The 15,149-nt window shown below is 39.0% G+C and overlaps 1 protein-coding gene across 1 annotated transcript in view; it reads right to left on the reverse strand.

The window, feature by feature from the left end:
- glis1a (GLIS family zinc finger 1a) overlaps nt 1-15,149 on the reverse strand; it is a 65,663-nt gene that overhangs the window by 44,149 nt on the left and 6,365 nt on the right. The window lies entirely within an intron of this gene.

Consider the following 15,149-nt stretch of genomic DNA (forward strand, 5'->3'; position numbering starts at 1 on the left):
ACTGTATCAGATTTTTCTAAAGAATCGGAGTGTACACAAAAAGATGCGAGTTTGTAAAGAGGGAAAAAAAGAAAAACCAAAAAAAGAGAAACCCTTTAAGAGCAAAGCACTCTTCGTGCTAAGAGTGCCACAATAATCCAGCAACAACTAATTGATCATCAAGTGTGAACACGTGTTTAGCAGCTTGGCAGTTTGATGATCTAGAGCATTCAGGTGTGTTAACACAATGACAAAGTAGTCCCAGAAATGGATGTCCCAGCAAATTGACCCCAAAGTCAGACCGCTCAGTGAAATTGCACAGTGCACAGTGGTGGAGGGGCAATAATTTGGGTTTGTTTTATTGCGCGACACGGGGATGTCGCAGTCACAGAGTCCACCGTGAACTCTTCTGTATACCAAATTATTCTAGAGTCAAATGTGAAGCCATAAACAAATAACTGCAAAATTCAATAAACTGAAGCAACGTCGTTAGAAAGAATGGGCAAAAACTGCTCCAAAATGATGTGAAGGAAGTAAAGTCACACAGAAAAACATTCCCGGGGCGTTTGATCATAATTATGTAAGTGACATGACTAGGGATGGGTACCGGTATCCGGTGCCATGATGGCACCGGTTCTGACATAAACGGTAGTAACCAGACCGAAAAGCAGCGCACATTTCGGTGCTTTATTTCGGTGCTTTTTTTTCCTGAGCTGTGATACACTTTAGATTCTAGCCAATCATTTTACGTTTCCGAGGATAGTAGGCGGGTCCAGGTACGTACGTTCTTTTAGAGCAGAGCTACAGATTAAAAATGCCCAAGGAGGACCGGTCAAATGTATGGCTGTACTTCACAGCAAAATATGCAAACTCAGCAGCCTGCAACAAGTGCTTTAAGCTGATACTGTGATACTGTCAAAGGAGGTAACACCTCAAATCCGATGAAACACCTGGCGACGCATAGCGTTTTTTTTAAAAGCCGAGAAATGCGCCGTATTTGATAGCTTGCTGCGAGACCTCACTCCGTGCACATCTACTGCGGGTGGGTTGCCAGTTATCGGACCCGGAGCAACATCCCCCAAAAACCCGAAGAATAGAGTCCTGGCCCCTAGCCCTGCCAGTGTAGCAGAAATGATGACGGATGATGATGGCAGCAGCAGCCGTTCTTCTCTGCGTGAGTAGCGTAATGTTGTTCGTGTGTAATTTACGTTGAGTAGGCTAACCACGTTATTACATTAATGCATGTAAGGTGAACTAGCAAACATCATCATAGCTACATGCGGCTGTCTTCTTGTTTGATGGCAGATACTCCCTTCACCCTGGCCAAAAAGGCTAAAATGACCAAAGAAAAAGTGGAAAACAGTTAAACATGAGAGGTTTTTGGATAAAGTTTGTGTTTTTTCCATTGTTTAAGCACTGCTTCCAGCCAAGAGTGATACCATATATGCCCCATAGCTGCAGAAAAGGCTAACATTGTTATCTTTTTACAAAAAAACAGCTGAACATGAGAGGTTTTTGGACAAAGTTGGTGTTCTCCATTCTTTAAGCACCGGTTTGAGCACCGTTTAAGCACCGGCACCGTTTCAAAAGTACCGGTTTGGCACCGGTATCGGATAAAACCTAAACGATACCCATCCCTAGACATGACTGAGATGTGACAAACGTTTATCTAAACTGCAAAAAAAATCAGGAAATTACAGAAACAATAAACACAAAATCTTGTGACAGTGTATCTACATGTACAAAAATACGAACAAAACTCTGGTTGTCATTATTTTTAGTGGTTCCACTGCGCTTTATGTTTTTATTGATAACAGACTGGATGCTGGTCACGAACCAATTATAGTTACCATCTTTCAAGACCTGCAATGTTCATTCTTCAGCCTGTTTTTCATTTTCCAATGTTGTGTGAGTATGAGTGCTTTAAACTTCAGTTAGTCAATGTGACAGACGTGCTGTGGGAAGTTTCAATACAATTGGAGAACAGAAAAGAACCAGGCTGCACAAATGATTACTGAAATAGATACTAGTGTCTTTATCATCACATTACAAGACACCAGAGGTACAACATCAGTTCTTGTAAGTCCATGTGTTTCTGGTAAGATTATTTTCATGCCAATACTCTGTAGTCTGAACCCTTCATTATGGAAATTTTATGTATTAAGCATTGCATCAGTTGCTGACTGAATTTGCCAGTGTTTTTTCAGGTGGAAATTTAAAAAAAGGAAAATAGCCCAGAGCTTGAGAGGTTAACCACAACCACAATTGTTCCCAAACCTAACCAAACCTTAGCCACTGTGTTGTCACACATGAAAACATGTTACAAGAACTGTGTTTTGGAGGTTTGGGAAAGCACAGACTGCAGAGGTTTTCTGCCAAATATGGGCATCGTGTCAAGAAAATATCCTTCTGAAGGCCTAGCATGAAGACTGAACGACACGTGAACACTTCACAAAAAATTCTACTGCGAATTAGAGAGCTTTGTGTTGACCGAGAGCTCAAATAGAAAGTCAGACATAACTAGAAGATGAAGCAGGTGCAAAAACACCTGTGGATGGTATGGCCATGCCAAAGTTCCAGTCTGGGGACATCAATGCCACTGATGAGGACCACATGGCTGAGAGTTGGCACCTCGTTTCTGAACCTGTCCGCTCTGTGTGCCAGTCAGCTTCTCGCAGCCAGTTCTGTGTGAAAAAGGTGCTGAATACATTTATTCCACGCAAGTATAAATCCCTACGGCATCCGTGTCAGCTCAATAAAAGAGGGCAATGTGAAGCTGCAACACTGCCATGACAAAAATCAGTGGTGACGCCAGTTAAGACGCTCAGTCATGTCTATATTTGCAAGCATTGCTGAAAGCAAGGCTAGTTCTGGTAACAAAAAACACCAATGCCTGCAGCACAGCTTGAAACTGAAGGAAAGAATGCAAAGCTGCAATACAAGACCCCAACAGAGGACCCAATTAGTCTTCCATCCCCACAAATATAGACTCTGCAGCTGGAAGGAAAAACAGAGACTATCCATCAAAAAATAAAGATCCAGGTAAGTGTTATTTAAAACAGATATACCCTCAAGGCTGGGATTGGTTACAGTGGCCCTGAAAAGACAAAACAAGTGATGTTTAACAACAATGTAAATAAAATACAGAAATGAGCTGCAAATAACAGACTGAACAATGACAGATGGCATGTGCAACGGATAAGCACTCTGGTTGTTGACCAGGTGACTCGTCAAAGAAGCCTGTGCGTTGTGGTAGAAAATGAACTTTATGTGCATTTATTTTAATGTTCTTATTACATAATACATCTAGAAGATTATGCCTCTAAAAATTAAAAATCATAGTTGACTTATATTTGGTTGCTTTTTCATTCAAGGTTGAGCAATACAGTGCCCATTTTTACCATCAAACTTAGTAGAGGAGATGCAGAGACGACCATCTGTTTTACAGTTGATGAGCCCAAAGGCTGTGAAGACAGCATTTTAGGTCAGGAAAGCAAGAACGATCATAGTCATTGTTTTTTTTTAACAATCATCCTCATCTTGTTTTTTTATTGGTTTTCTTGTTTTTTCACACTTGCAGTATCATGCTCCGTTAATTTGTGTCGGAGGTTCGTTTCTGTAACATCCTCAAGCAATCCCTGCAAAACTTTCTCATTACCCACCTTGTCACCACATTTGTCTCTGTCGCCTTTATCTTAACCAAAAATGAATTTTCAACTTGAAGCCTTGCCATATTGACACTCCGACACTGTGGATGATGCACATTTGGACTTCACTAAACACTGGAAGTGGTGTACTTTTGCACAAGAAGATGGCCTTGAAGTGGATTCAAGTCTAATTCAAATCAGACATGTTTATTTTCTCTTTATAGGAGCAGGAACAACACTTTTTGATCACACCTGGCATGACTATAGATGTGTGCTATGAAATCATTTGGAATAGTTATAGGCCTGCAATTCAAATCAATGTTCCAAATAGAAAATACATATAACTAATCATAAAACTGGCTTTGTTTAGCCCCAAGCACACAGGGCTGGACACTAATCGCCGACATGCATGTGCGAACTACTTACTGAAATGTAGTGAAACTGTTAAAAGTGGGACACAAACCAAAAACAGAGACTGATAGCTTTCAAAGTAAATGTTCCACCTTCTGAAATGTGTTAAGTACAACTGTAAGTCACAATTTTTACTCTGAAAGCAAATAATCCCATATCTGGTTTAACTTGCACTTTTTCAAGTCATTACCACTCAACTAGTAATTGTCAACTGTTTGCAGACAAGCTGGTGATGTCCAATGTTTTTACAAATGTAGGACCTTTAGTTGTTTTGGTTTTTGTTTGTTTGTTTGTTTGTTTTAAGAGAAATATATATACACAGAGCCTAAAAACTGATCTTATTTGTGTGGCTAAATCTATCACAAAGCCTCACTGGATCACCAGTATAGCTTCAATTGTTTTAATAAACTGAGTTTTGATGATGTGAAACAGAGGGAGAGAATATCAACATTTGTTTTCCACTTATTTTGATGCAGTGTTTCTGCTCTAATAATTCTGTTTTTGTTACCTGCAAACCATGTTTAAAGTGATTCTTGCTGGTTGTAGACTTTGAACGGTGCTCTTGTTGAACTTCACATAAAAGCTAAGTAACTAATATCCATCATCTGTGCTGGTAACTCAAACTTAACTATATAATCACCTGCAGCTGGTCTGAAGTTGAGATGCTTTAACAAAGTCTTGGCTGGTTTCCTGCGAGTGTTTCAGCTCAGCGTGCTGTGACCCCGTTTGCCTCGAGTCTCTGACGTGATGAGTGTGGCTGGTGAAAATCTGACTCACTGGTAAAATCCCCTCCCTTATTTTGATATATTCAGTCACTTTTATCATTAGTATTTAACACTCCCAAGTCCCTAACACCCCAGTCCAGTTAAGTTGTGTGAGTGAAACCAAAAAATTGTTTGATTTCGAGACGCAGTTCAGGTCAAAGTAAGCTCACTGGGAGCAGGTGAATGATTCACTCTGGTATTGCAGAACATGAGGATTTGCTCTTGGGTCACAATTCATGCATGCCATCTTAATAAAAGGTTTAAATTACTGTTGACTTTATTCACAGTAATCCTTCCTCTGCATTGAGACATTTAATAGCCCAGATAGGGATTTTAGAAATGTGCAATTTACTGAAACTCCAAACTAATGTCTATTTTACTGGATGAGCAGGAGGGATTGTTTTCTTTTGTTTCATTTTGAATTACATATCTGCACATAGAAATGACCCATTTCAGTTTTCTATGAGAAACACACACACACACACACACACACACACACACACACACACACACACACACAGAAACTATGGTTGTAATCAAAATCGCTCTGCAGTTCAACAAAAAATTTGCTTCACTAAGTGTTTTTATAATAACGTAGCAGCGAGTGACATTAGAAAAACTAAAACATGAGAAGAGAACTGCATGTTTGAGGCGTGAAGACGTGAGATCAGCACACTTTCCACTGTTTCCTCTGTGCAGAAGTAGGGGATGCACCAGCAAAGGGGAAAACCAAAGGAGGAGAAAAATTCAAACAAGAAATGATTTTATTTACTTTGTTTATCTAATTTATTTGAAGTTGTTTGTTCTTTCATTGCAGAGCTGCTTTCTGTCATGTGCTGTCACTGTAGTTTTGCTCCTCTGTTTTGATTTTGTTTTAAGTAGTAAAACCTTTCAAATAAAAAACACTATTTACACATTAAAAAGATTGAGAATTTGTCTTTTGGTGTGTTTTCAAGAACAACAAGAGGGTACATTTTGGTGTTGTAAATGACTCCCAAGTGGCCCGTTACTGGTGGAGACAAGCTTTTCCATGATCTCATTGCATTATACAATTTACTGTAATATCTGTTGCAGATTTAGAAAACACCATGTAGCACTGTTGACTTTGTATGAAAGACGGAAAAAGCTCTAAATCTGCATTCCCACTAATGACCAGCGGTGTGAGACTGGCCTCGTCCACCATTTAAGTCTTAAAATACAACATGAGGTTCAATTTGTACATTATAGTCCTCGACAGACTACAGGAGGAGATGTTGTCCATCGATCATCTAGTGTCAAAAAACCAAGATGATGCTGGCGAAATAGAAGATGGAATTGGCAACAGATGATGCTACATTGACTAAATCCATCTTTTATAAATAGGGTTTGCTTAACACTTGTAATTATTAGTACGTTCAGTTGGTTGTGATTTCACAGATTAACAAAAGCAGATATTACGTTTTGTAATGAGGTGAAGCTGAGTGTAATCAAAGGAACAAAAAAGAATTTGTATCATAGTTTTGAGTAGCTCATAATTGTAAGAAACTTGCTCATATGTGAGAAATGACTACAATGATATAGGCTTTAGAGTCAAGCTATTACCTGACAATGTAAACTTTAAGTCCAAAAGTACCAAAGTCCAGAGTCCATATAAAAATATGCGATGAGCTGAGCCAGGTTAGGTTTTGAAAACCAGACACCATAAGCGTAGGATGGATTTGACTGTGAAACTGAGGTAAACTACATACTCCTAAGGCAACAACTTATCAAACACAAAGTAGGCCCAACCCAGCGTCATTCTTTTGCATCCTTCTGGAGATTACACACCAAACGTGTTGAAAAAGCAAAACTGACATGAAATTCAAAATGTTTCCACTGCAAACTTGCAGCTTGTAATTAGTGTAACATTATATTCAGAAAAAAAAATCATTCACCATCAAACATGAGCTTTATAAATAAAAAGGAAGAAACAAGGATTCTGTGTTCAATTCAATTAAATGCTTAATTGTCCAACAAGGGGAAATTAGTTTAGCAGCAAGAGCAACAATAAGAATAAACAAAACAATAATAAAAATAAGAAATAAGAGTCATGTTACCAAACCAAGCAGTGATACAGAAAGAAATAACAGATTCAATAAAAGGTCTGTAAAACAAAGACAACATTTCAGATGAGACATTAAAAGATCCCATTTACCTGAAAAAGAATCTGTCTATAGGTTCATCCAGTTATCAAGACTCCAGGAGAGGAAGTTGTATCATGACTGCTGCATGTCAGTGGGGCAGATTGAGCGCTTGTTGGCAGATTTGGGAACGCATTTGAGGAAGCAGGTAAATAATTTCCGAGAGTCTAGCAGCGTCTAGCTGCGTGTCTCTGGTAGAATAGCATTGTTTTACTATTTGATCTGAATGGTCAGATCTGTTAGTTCACATTTAAAAATAAAACATAATCCAGCAAAATTATGCGGTCGGTTTGAACAGCTGTGAATGACGAGTGAGAAAAATATTTTTAATGCATGAAACATTTGCACAAGGTTTTGCACTTGTGTGTAAAGGCCTTAATGGGGTCCATAACTTACTAAAGGAACTTCACAGTGTATTCAATAAGACTTGAAACAGCAACTGAAACCATAAACTCAATAGGAAAGTGAATACTTAGGTGATCAAAGCAGAGAGCCTAGGGGTCATTTTCCCATAGACTTTAATGCAAACATTTGGCTGCCAGAGGAGTCACCCGCTGCTTCCCATCAAAAATATTTTAAGTTATAAGCACTTTCATAATGACTTTTATGTACAGCCTATGTTTTTTGGTTTTGAAAAGACTATAGCAATGCTTCTTGCGGCAAAATCCATTTTCCTCACTTGTGAATTGCACTCATGTCAACAAGCAAGACATAATTAAGTGATTTTCCTTAAAGCTGCGATATATCCGACTTGGCGCACAACATATGGAAGTATCGGCAGAAGTAAGCAAACACTAATACTTTATACTTGCAACTCTGCAATAAAAAAAACCCTCAAAGTTATTACACTGGGTTCAAATTACACTCACACACAGTAGCTATTAATAGCAATTTATTATGGGTCTCCTCTGTGACCAAAACAAATCCAAGTGCAATGCGAGAATGTGAAAAGACAGCAGAAATCTGCAGTGATGAGTGAGAATCAGCAGCACAAGTGGACTGGCAGCCAAAAATCCAGAGTTTCCTAATGACATGAACATAGCATTATATTATCATGCAATTCCTGTTTGACTTAAGACCTTAAGCAATCTGTAAATTTTTTCTTAAGCAAGTGTTGAGATATGCCATTTCAGCTCTCAGCATCTGCGACACCAATTCACATTTCATTTTTCTTCCTTCGCTTTTAAACTCAAACCATAAAAAAATATGTGGGTCTCTGCCTTTCCCTCCATCACCGCTCACCTATGCCGCTCCGGCCTCCCCTCTTGGCAAACCTAAACCTTTACAAGCAGGTGTGGATCTGTGAGAAACTTTGTTTTAGTGCAGATGGCAGGAAATTCCAGTGAAATGACAGCGGCTCAGTCTAAACCACAAGTTGTTGTGAGCAGCGCTCATGGACCAGATAGAGCAGGGCCAGCAGCAGCAGCGCCTATGGACCAAACTTGGACTCCTGGCCTGCCAGCGCCTTGAAATATGAGCAGCTTCACGAGGCGTCTGTTAAAACTCTTCTGCAATGGACTTATTCCTGGTATGGTGGGTACTGACTGACTCCAGTGTGTCTTTCCAAACAAATTTTGGGTGGTATTTGGTCTGAGCAACCCTGTGAAAACAGATTATGTTTTACATCTAGTGGTTTATTGTAGCCGATGTTTGGTGAACCATCAGTATTTCAGCCAGTAGATCAGTCAGGGCAGCATCAAGCAACACTTTCCAGCCCTTCACGCAGGGCTCCTCCACATGATGTCATGGGAGAATTAGCGAGTGAAGAAGCCGCACATCCAACACTACAAAGCCGGGAATTTAAAGTTTGTTTTTATATAAATCTTGTTACATTGACTATATTGTTAATAATGTAATCTTATTACAGTTAGCTGAATAAACAGTTTGACAAAGTTATGCGGTCGTGTTTAGGACAGCCTCCGTTTCACTGGCATCTTCTTGTCCTTGAACACTTTAGTTTCCCTTTCAGTGGCTTTAACGTTGGTAAAATCAGCCAGTTCATCAGTGACTGACAGTGTCAGCGTGTTCCAGCTGTTCATTGCACTGATATGATAATTACACAGAGGTTTTTTGGAGTGCCACATTTGCCTCATATGATTTATATTTTTGCATGAGCTATCCCACTTGATCCACACCTAATTTTCTGTTTTTTGGGTTGTTTTTTTCTTTTTTTTAAATCCTGTCATCAAGTGGAAATATTCAACATGTTTTTCACAAAGTTTTAGCCCGACAAATTTTGTATCTTTGGAAATGTTGGAATGTGAAGAACAATTTAAAATGTTGTATTTTTTCTGCCTTGGGACAAGTTTCACCACAAGCTTGTTATATTGTTAACTCAATGCAATCAGTCATTCAGCACCTCATGTATCAACTGAAGGTGTTCCTGAGATTTATTTTTCTTTACTGTAGGAATCTGACCAACTTTCCATTAACATGTAAAACGTTCCTTGTGCTGCCATGTAGTTGATATTTTTTTAAAAGCAGCAAAGTACGTGAACATTAAAATGGGACTTATTATTCTCATTTCCAGCTTCACAGTTCAAAATAATCCTTGATTTTTGTATTTTATTGGATGTTGGCACAGCCCCTCAGTTCATCCATTCTCTGAAATAAGTTGTTGTACTGATCGGAAGGTTGGTGGTTCGATCCCCCACCATTCTCCAATGCACCCATTGGACTATAAATGTGTGTGGATGTTCGATAGAAAGCACTTAAGCATTAAAAAAAGTACTTGTGTGTATGAGGTGCTTAGAGTAGAACAGCAGTATGTAAGATTGAGTCCATTTACCATTTAATCTGATATCAGTGACAGTAGCCAACACCACAAATGCTGTTGCCTGCAAGATGTAACCTTTGATAGAAAGTTGAGTTTTTTTCCCCCCTATATCATCATGCATATAATTCCCTCAAATTACCTTAAAATATTGTGATATAATTTTGAAGCTGTAGCACCCACCTAGCTATTTTATCTAACGTGTGCTATCAAAATTATATTTTAAATATACTCTGACACCAGATGCTTTTGCCCAGTACATGCTTCTGTGTGTGTGTGTGTGTGTGTGTGTGTGTGTGTGTGTGTGTGTGTGTGTGTGTCAAAAACAAAGAAAGTGAATACAGAAGTTGTAGGAATAATGAGCAATAAATCGTAGTGTGAGCTAGGAAAACATACACAATCAATAAAAGGAAGGAAGTCAGAAGTGTTTACAGCTGTTTAAAATGGCAACACTAAGACAGAATGAAAAGCCAGCAATCATAAAATGAAGAAAGCCACAATGGAGACATCCAGAGATAATGGTGAATTTTCTGGAAGAGAATCATAGTGTTGGGCTTGATTGTTCGCATTGAAAATGACAGAAATAACTGCGTAACATCTGAAAGAGAGCTGAGAGAGAAGCCGGGTTTATTTCTTAGCTCCGCACAGCTTGCTAATCACAGCGTGATTATCAGCTTCAGAAAGTTACAGAAATGGCTGGAAACGAGCAACTTTGATTAGATGTCGGTAAGGTCCATGTGTGCAAAACCATTTGAAACTATACACAGCCTCACTGTGGAGGTTAGGGTTTAATGACCTTCTACTTTTATCAGACCTAACATAGAGGTGATGGTCTTAAGCCTTAGAGTGGAAGCTTCACACAGCAATTACAATATGTGGAGAAAATAGAACTTTCTCAGTTGCATCAAAGAAAGAAAGAAATGCATGCGTCTACTTCCACATATGGAAGTGAACATATTACTGAGTACTCTGTTAGAACAACAACAACAACTTTCCCCAAAGGACTGAACGTTTGAGTCATATCTCTCTACCTTATTCACTCTCTTACACTTGGATGCTGAGGAGTGAATATGGCACAGTCACGCAAGAAAGGGGGGAGGGAAAAAAAAGCACATCAAAATACTCATTAAAGTAATGCTTTTAACAAGTTCCAGGACACAATCTTAACTTTACTCTGAGTATTCATTTCAAAACAACTCTTACCAACCCTCTTCTTTGTAAGCATCAGTGAAAACTCATGTTTTACGTCAACATTTCTCCCCGCAGTTCCAGCAGACCCTACGCCACCTTTGAAACACTCCTTTTTTCTTTCTTTAAAAAAAATAAAAATAAAAAATAAACACAGAAATGTAAATTGATTTTCTTCTGGGAGTAGATGAAAGCTGTATATGTCGCTCTGCAGATTCTTCAAGCCATCATTAATTTTGACAGATCTCTTTAATTTAACTGCTATATTTGTTATGCTTGTATGTTAGTCTTAGGAGGTTCCCAGTAATAATATTTGAACTTTATTGCAACAACTCCCTCTGCATTGAGTCTGTTACTCTCTTTAGTGCACACGTCCCAACACAAACTAATGCAAAAAACAGCACATGATGTTGCTACTGGCAGTGGCTACATGCTCTGTAAGAAGTATACTTTTAATTTAACATAATAATTTTGTCATTTTTCTAGGACAGTTCCTCTTTGTTGCTGAGTTATTTACCAATCTGTTTGCTGGCACATTGTTTATTGCTGCTGCATTGATTTAATCACTTTCTGCTCTGCTCTCTTGCTGCTTCTGCTCCAACCTCCTGCTGAAGACCCCATGGGAAATAAACCAATTAGCTTTATTCTGTTATCCTTTATGAATGTGTGTTCATCTTCAAACCTGTATTGTTACAAAAGACAACAGAGCTTTAAAATATGGGACATGTTTTAAAGCTCATGTCGACTCTTAATATACCCTAAACTGCACTAGCTGATATTTTTTTCATATGTAAAAATGGAAGAGGTCTCCCACAGAGGATTACTGCCAGCTCTGCCTTTACCCAACAGCTTTGATCAGTTAGATCAATCATTGTTTTGGTTTTACGGCCTACGGATGTATTATTTTGGTTTACTTTGACCACCACGCATGGCTTTTTATTCAGCATGAAGCCCTAAAAATACACTAAACACCACCTGCTAAGGACCAAAAGAGAGGCAGACATAGATTAGATCTGAACACAGTGGACCATTAAGCAGACCAAAGGCCAGACATTTCCCTCAAAGTTGGTGAAGACCAAAAGCAGAGCTAGAAGGAGTTAAAAAGGAACTAACCAGTCACTGTGCTAGGTATGCCAATTTAATTCCTCGTTAATTCTATTTATAATTCATTCTAGTCAGACAATTATGCAGCTCAATGCATTTAGGCATGAACTCATGCTCACGACAAACTCCTGAAGTTCAAACCGAGCATCAAACCGAGGAAGAAGGGTGATTTCAGTGAGTTTGAACGTGACAGGATTGTTGGTGGCAGACAGGCTGGTCTGTGCGTTTCAGAAACTGCTGGTCTTTGGGGATTTTCCCACATAGTTAGCTCTAGGTTTTACAAAGAAGGGTCCAAAAAAGAAAAAATATCCAGTGAGCAGCAGTTCTGAGTGAGAATGCTTTGTTGATGTCAGAGGAGAATAGGCACACTCTTTCAGGTTGTTAGAAACGTAACAGTAACTCAAATAAACTCTTTACAACCAAGGTATGCAAAAGATCACCTCTGAATGCACAACATGTCAAACCTGCAAATAAGCTGCAGCAGCAGAAGACCACACCAGAGCAAAATTGGACAACAAAACACTAAAAAAACATTCCCTCATCTGATAAGTCTCAATTTCTGAGGCAAAATTCAGATGGTAGGGTCAGAATTAGGTCCCAACAACATGAACACATGGATCTATTCCACCTTGTAGCAATAGTGCAGGTTGGTGGTGAGGGTATAATGATGTGGGGGGTATTTTCACGGCAGCTATCAAAGAGGAGCTGGTCGGTAAAAAGAAAACATTTGGAGATTACCATTTTAGTGTGGCCAGCGTTATCTTAGTGCGGTTAGCTCATTAACGCATTGACGCCGTGCAGCCCCACGCACGTTAACTCGTTAACGGAGATTTGCCGCGTTAATGCAGTTATGGCGTTAACGTCATTTTAACAAGATTAATGCTGACAGCAATAATTATTATTACTATTTTTTATTTATTTATTTATTTTTTATTTAACCTTTATTTAACCAGGAATGTCCCGTTGAGATCAAAAACCTCTTTTTCAAGGGAGTCCTGGCCAAGAGGCAGCACATTTCCAAACAAATACATACGAACAAACAAAGTTAAAAAATTACACAAAACAATTACACATTATTGAGGCAGTCTGTAGGCCTTTGAGTTTAGTTTTAAAAACATTTAAAGACAACAGTTCAGTCAGTTTCCAGTCTTTCTGTAACAGGTTCCACGAAAAAGGCGCAGAGTGGACAAAGGCTTTCTTACCCAACTCTGTGCGGACAAGGGGAACAGACAGCAACAGCTGATCATTTGAACGCAAGGAGTAAGAACCACTATTTGTCCTTGTGACCAAAGTACAAATATAAGGAGGCAGCAATCCAAGCATAGCTTTGTAAATAAAAGTGTACCAATGCCCCTGTCTTCTAATGGCCAAAGAAGGCCATTTTACTCTTAAGTACAAGTCACAGTGATGGGTCAGATATCTACAGTTGGTAATAAACCTCAAGGAAGCATGATACATCGTGTCCAACATTAGAAGACATGAAGAAGAAGCGTTTATATACAGAATGTCACCATAATCTAACACAGATAAAAAGGTTGCAGTGACAAGACGTTTTTTTACTGCAAAAGAAAAGCACTGTTTATTACGGAAGAAAAAACGAAGTTTAAGTCTCAGTTTCTTTACAAGTCTCTCTATATGTGGTTTAAAGGTGAAGGAGTCATCAATCCAGACACCAAGGTATTTATATTCATGAACTATCTCTATGACATTTCCTTCAAGGGTGGACACCACTGGAATAGGCTCCGGGACCTTCTTTGACTTAGAAAACAACATTAACTTAGTCTTGTCAGCATTGAGAACTAATTTTAGCTGGATAAGTGGATACTATTATTTGGAGTGTCAGATGAGCAGCAGAATAATGTATTCTGTTGAGAATGTCGCCTTATGTATAAATTCTGGTTGTGCTTACTGACCGCAAACCGATTTCATGTGGTACACTGCGCTCAGAAATCTGTCAAAAAATGTTTTAGTACGACTTTGGTAAGCTACGAAGCCGCACCGCTTGATGGATTGTCGGAGCATTACGGCTACCGTAGTCAGGAGCCTCGCGGAGTAATATGTACTGTGCTTCAACGTAATATTACCGTATTGTGTGTGTATAATGACCAGAAATGGCTCCTGTTAAGAGACATGGTTACGAAGAGGATTTCAAACTCCAGGCTGTCAGTCACGCAGTGGAACTTGGGAACAGAGCAGCTGTGAAATCTGTCTCTTTGTTATTATGCTCAGCGCCTTTTTACTTTACATTTTGATTGCACAATTGTGAGCTTTTTGTTATGCACAAAAACAACATTGTTTTATTTTATTTATAGAGCATTATTATTTAATAAATGCTGATCATTTTTTTCTGAGTAATTTTTCACGTACATCTACGCTGTATGTTAATAAAAGTGCCTATGTGAGATCTGGGACACAGCTTTGACTAAGAACTCTCTTTCTGTTCTTACTTTATGGCTTAAAAAAATATATCGAGATATATATCGTATATCACCATCCAACTAAAGAATATCGAGATATGAATTTTGGACCATATCGCCCAGCCCTACCGCAGCCTACCTGATTATTGCTGCTGACCACGTCCAATCCTTTTCACGAACCCATCTTCTGTTGACTGTTTACATTAGGATAATGCATGACGTCACAAAGATCATTGTACTAAAAATGCCTCCACAATCCAATAGAGCACCTTAACTAAGTCTGCTCTCAGATTGGGACATGCTAGCTTTTCCTGGCAGGACTTTTTGATGACGTTTCTCCTCAACTTTTTACTGGTTCGACGCCGATGGAAGCTTATTTCCACCACTGAGAAGAGAAAAAAAAAAATGGTGCTGGCTAGTGAAGCCACTTTGAAATTTTGGCTTATCTCAACATAATACCTTGAAATTTTATGGCACTACTTATTTTCTCAGAAGTCCCCTATGACTGAGACCCCTAAGCGGGGTCCATCTATGTCCTTACCCTCACCTATGGTCACAAGCTTTGGGTAGTGACCGAAAAAAATGAGATTGCATATACAATTGGTAGAAATGAAAGAGTGGCTGGCCTTTCCCTTAGAGACAGGGTTAGGAGTTCTACCACTCAAGGGGCTCCAAGTAGAACTGCTACTGTTCCACATCGAAAGAAG

Source organism: Perissodus microlepis, chromosome 18 (genome assembly GCF_051167445.1).
Source record: "Perissodus microlepis isolate ML-2025 ecotype Zambia chromosome 18, ASM5116744v1, whole genome shotgun sequence".
Lineage (NCBI taxonomy): Eukaryota > Metazoa > Chordata > Actinopteri > Cichliformes > Cichlidae > Perissodus > Perissodus microlepis.